At 37.8% G+C, this 5,578-nt stretch overlaps 1 pseudogene; it reads right to left on the bottom strand.

The window, feature by feature from the left end:
• Nucleotides 1-5,350: 5,350 nt before the first annotated feature.
• The window catches only part of LOC116072487, a 2,054-nt pseudogene continuing 1,826 nt past the window's right edge, over nt 5,351-5,578 (bottom strand).

Below are 5,578 nucleotides of genomic sequence, written 5' to 3'. Positions count from 1 at the left end.
TCCTTTTTGGAAAATTAATATGAATTTTCTGTATTATACAGAATTTCAGTTGGCACAGCTGCATTTCTTAAGATATGATTTAGCCCTTTGGGTTGCTTAACATTTTTGGAAAAGCTATATAAAAGCTACTGCTGTAGAAGCTTCCTAAATATATTTAAATACATGAACATGAATGGGATTTAAATAGAGTCACCATATGATGAAGGAGATAATGCCTCAATGAAACATCTTCTTATACTACTAAGTAAAGCCTCCCATTCCAGAAATGGGCTATACTTTGTTGAATTGTTGACCAAAGGGGTCCTATAGATGCAACTACTCATTGCATGCTATCAGGAATGCTATTGTTTACATAAGCTGATGGTGAGGACCTATTGCTGAAGATATCAATATCAACTGATTATGTCATCAGACATGAAGAAGTCAATCTGGATGCTTCACTCTACTGAGTAACATTAATAATACTAAAAGGTGCTTTGCATGATACTGGATGAAAAGAGTAATCATAAATATCACTAAGCTACAAACCCTATGATCTACTACAGTGCTCCGCCTGAAAGATTTACTAGTGAAATAGTGTCACAAATTTTATGGATGTATAAAACACATGCTCGGTTTTAAGGCTCATTCTATGAGACAAAGCCCATATCTGACACTGCCAAAGAGGCCAAGAACCTGAGACGTCAGATGTTATGGACCTAGGAGAAAACCTGTGACTGTTATTTTGCTAAAAGAATATACAATAAAACAATTCCTAATGGTATGCTGTTATGACCATTGGTCAGAATATTGCTGGGCATTTCTCAGAGAAGCTTCTTTGAGTATATAGCAATTACTAAGGAGATCCACCATGTGTTAGTATAAATAGATTAAGAGACTAGGTCACTCAGCCCTAAATGAGATGTCCTTATCAATCCCTTCCTTCAAGGCTTAGGGAGCCCAAGGTAGAATATCACTTCAAGGAAATTTTGTTTTCCATTCACATAGGACTGATAAACATGGGAATTAACAAAGACTGTGCCAGCATACACAACACGTGCACAGGTTCAAATTAGAGAAAATCTCAGCACTGAGAAAGAGAAAGAGGTACTAAGTTCCACCCATACCAAGGAGCTATTGGCAACTGATAACTGCTGGCAAAGGGATAATTTTTCCCCCAGTGGCGTTTCACTGGGTTTAAATGTGCTCTAGGGCAGGCCTAATGCCTACGAGTAGTTAGCCAAACCAAAATAAATTTGGTGTATTTATGTGTGATGTGTTAGAACAGCAGGTCACGTCAGAACATACCACACTAGGCCCAAACAGTTCCATGTGTAAGAGGTTTAATTGAGAGGGAGAGAGGGGGGTAGTGATGTGGAAAGAGAGGAGAGAGAGAGAGATATGGAGGAATGTTCCCTGTATATATATGGGTTGTGATGTATGGCCATAGGTAAATGTGGGAGGTGAGCCCAATGGATTCTGGGAATATGGTGGCTGTTGCCCTGGCAACAAGTCTGTGGACCTGCACATGCATCGCCACAGGCTTTGGATGTCCTGATGCTAACAATGTACACTTTGTGTTTTGTTTTGGTATCCATTATCTTATTTTTTCTTTTAGTTTGTGCTTTACTTTTGGATTTTTTTCTTGCATTTCTTCCTTATTCTGACAGATAGATAGATAGATTAGATAGATAGATAGATGGATAGATAGATAGATAGATAGATAGATAGATAGATAGATAGATAGATAACATGAGTGAGTAGCTAGCAAGGTGTGGAAATCTTGGAAGGGTTGGTAAAGGGAAACGACTGTGATTGAAATATATTGTATACAAATAGTAAAATACTTTTAAAGATTTGATTTAATGAACTGGAGAGATGAGATGTCCTAACAGTAAAAAGCCCTCATTGCTATTTCAGAGAACTTGAGTTCAGTTCTTCACATCTAAGTCAGGCAACTGTAAATTTGTCTCTAGGAATCCAATACACTCTTTTGGTCATATATGTACATATAAGGACATACACTCATAAAAAAACAATAAGTTTTACTCCTGTTATTTAGTGACTTAAAAAATTACTGCATGTGGCCTTCCCAAAATGGGAAATGCAATGATTCTAATTACAGACCCTGGTGCAGAAATTCAGTGGGGTAGAGGAACTTCTCCACAGCCTTCAATCTCATACCCAAAGTTTCAATCCCAAAGTTTCTCAGAGCAGTGGATACTCCAATGTTTAAACAGAGGGTTTGCTTTTTCCCATCTACTATCTATGTGTAGATTTAAAAAATAAATTTTTATAGCTCTGAAGACATAATTTTATGTGACTTTGAAGCTGTATGATATTTGTCATATTTTCTCTTTATTCTCATTGATAATCATCAAGCAGTGAATAAGGAAAGTACTCAGTGCTGGGAATGTATAAATCCACCACTGTGGACAGATTTCCTTGGCAATAATTCCTTACTTTTCCAATACATTAAATCTGAACTGCTTTAAATAGTAAAGAAAGAGTCAGATTCGGTCTTCTTTCTTATGATCACATAAATTAATACATGGTGATTATAGGAAGCTTAAAAACTGTAAAGTAAATATCATTCAAAAGTCATACTACCCAATAATTATTATATCAAAGAATAAGTCTGCCATCTGTGCTTCCTCCCACACAGCTGATGTCCAAAACAAACATGCTCAACACACCACAGGTGATAGTAAACTTTTCCATCTATTTGAGAATACTTAATAGTCTTGCCATGTAAAACCTAACAACTGAAGGGCCATTTTAGATGTATATTTTAGCATGTTGATTAAAGCAAATTGAACAAAATGCTGGTGAAAAAATGTTGTACATTCCTCATTTGACAAAAGTCATCACAGAATTATTTTCTCTCTTTTGGTCTTCTGTGAGTAATGTGGACAACAGATAGTAAGCCTTTTAGAAGAATCTTCAAAAACAGACATTATTTTCGAGCACCACACCTTCCTTTCTCTCTTCCCTCTCCCCCAGGGACATAATGTCTCCTACTTGCTTCACTTTTCAAATTGTGTTGTCCTCTCTACTGACCCGGTTTATCAGGGTTTTTTTCTAGACCCATTTTCTTGTAATTAAGACACCAACTGCATATTCTTACTGCACATTGATTATTCTGTGATACAAAAGCAGCAAGCATTTCTTTACACATGTTCATCTCTATTTAAACTGTGTGACTTTTCTCAAGCCTGTCCCAGGGCACTCTCTATGGGAAGCAGCTATGTGCTTCATTTCTATACTTACTTGCCCATGACTTTCTTTTCCTAGGCTGGGACCCTTATCAACTCACCTCCATTGTTGTGGAAGGCTGTTCAGTTGCCTACAGTGTGGGAGCCCCTTGTCTTTACACAGCTTTCACATTCTGTGCTCACAAACAAAACCAGAAAATGTCATAAAAAATTTTCAAGGTGACCAAAGGTAAAATTACCTATTTGGTACTACTTCTTGAATAGGAATTCTGACTTTTATCTCAAGTGACCTATGCAGGCTAAAATTCCATCATGATACTTTTGCCATTTTATTGGAGTCTAAGCTAACATTTGTATAATTACATTACTAATAATTAAGTCTATGCCATTTTGCATTATTTTACCCTTGTTACATTTCATAGTTTTTGGTCTCCTCTTTCATTTAGAGTGATTAAATACTTTAAAATAAAATTTAATCATTTAGATTGTTTTCATTATTAATTTTTATAACTATCATCACATTATGTTGGAGATTAAAATATTAATTCCTAAATTATTGAAATTCAGTAGACAAGCTGCTATACTAAGTTCCCACTCCACTCTTTCAACTGTCCATTTAGAAATGGCTTTGTGTTTTCACAACCCGGTTTCTTGGAGGAGTGTTAGATTGCATGTGTATACTTGTACACCCAATCTGGAAAACTAGGTTAAAAAAAATCAATTACATTTACATGTCACAGTAATAACTGAAAGCCTAAGAAGTAGTGTTTTGTTTATGGTAAATTATGAGATCAAGTTTTTACTAAGACTTTAAATTCATGGAGTTTAAAGGTTTGCTACTTTCCTTTATTTTTATGTTCTTATTGTTTTAAATTTTTTTAAAAGGCTTCAAATGTATTTTAATAAGGTGATGCTGCATTTCTGTTCCATTTCTCAGAAAACTTTTCAAATTGAAGGTATCAGGAACAAATCATAGTACATCAATAAAAATGCACATTGTAGCTACTGAAGATAGGCAAGACTAAGAGCTACTGTCAGACCTTCAACACACAGCAACCCTGTTCTGAAGATTGTACTAGGCCTATCAAGAAAAGCTGTGGACAACAATATCAGAGACACAAAAGTGTACCCCTTACCCGAGAAAAAGATGGAGGCAAGTTAACACAAGATTCTCTTAACATATACGAAAATGAAAACCTCTAAGAGAAAATGTCTTCCTTAGGATATGAAGGGGTCATATATGAGACATAACAGAACGGTATGCATGCTGAAACCTCTGTGGACATTTGTCTGAATTCTCACCTGGGAGTGAATGGAGGAATGGGGCTAGGTCATTGGAGGATGTTTATGTTTTGTGGTATGTATGGCAGTGTCTCTGGGGTTGAGGGGAATAAAGATGAAAAAGTAATTAAAATGAGAGAGAGAGAGAGAGAGAGAGAGAGAGAGAGAGAGAGACAGACACAGACACAGACACAGACACAGACACAGACAGACAGAGACAGAGGGAAGGAGGGAGGGAGGGAGGGAGGGATGGAAGGAGGGAGAGAGAGAGGGGGGAAGGAGGAATGATAAAGATTAATGGTGCTCTAAAGGCCCTTAACAATCAACATACTTCAGGAATGCACCAGACAGACTTGTTAAAGCACTATACCACAGACTTTGACTTGCTAAATACCACCCCTCCCTTGCCCTCTGCCTTCAAGCATACTCCCTAGAGTAGGACAAGCAGGGAAGACCTATCTATTAGGAAGAACCTGTGGGAAGCGATTCAGAAACTGAAACCATTCCTGACAGGCCTAGAGCTGAAGCCGGCCACTTGCGGTGCAGAACACTGACAATGCAGCTCGGAAGATCAAAAGAACTGAAACTCAGCCTGCTTCTGCCAGAACTCTGTTTGAAGTTTTGTTGTATATATAGACTGTTGTGCTTCTATGCCTGTTATCACGTCTATGTTAAAAAACTAGATTGTTTTGGTTTCGATTCTGCCTTTTGCTATATATATACACAGTTTTCCCAAGTAAAAATACATTGATAAAGTGTTCTTGGTGTTGTCTCTTTGTCTTCCCCACCCGCTTGTTTCCACAGGTTCTCAATAATCTCCAGTCCGAGACCACCCACGATAGTGTGGGCTCCGCTGGCCGGACCCCCACAAGAAGCCCTAACACTTTTCCGGGGTAGAATTCTGGCTAGTCCAAAAAGGGCCTTTCTTTTAAGGACTGCAGGAAACTAGACAATGCAACTTTATCTAATATCGGCTGCATTTATTTGGAGCAAATTCAGCTCCTGGAGCTGGACAGTTGAATGCAGGAGGAGTTCTGTTAGCATTCAGAATCTGCCCGCAGTGGATATGTGGGTGGGTCCACAGAGCTGTCACCAGGACAACG

The sequence above is a fragment of the Mastomys coucha genome, unplaced genomic scaffold (assembly GCF_008632895.1).
Source record: "Mastomys coucha isolate ucsf_1 unplaced genomic scaffold, UCSF_Mcou_1 pScaffold23, whole genome shotgun sequence".
In the NCBI taxonomy this organism is placed as follows: domain Eukaryota; kingdom Metazoa; phylum Chordata; class Mammalia; order Rodentia; family Muridae; genus Mastomys; species Mastomys coucha.
This window is presented reverse-complemented; position numbering and strand designations above follow the sequence as displayed.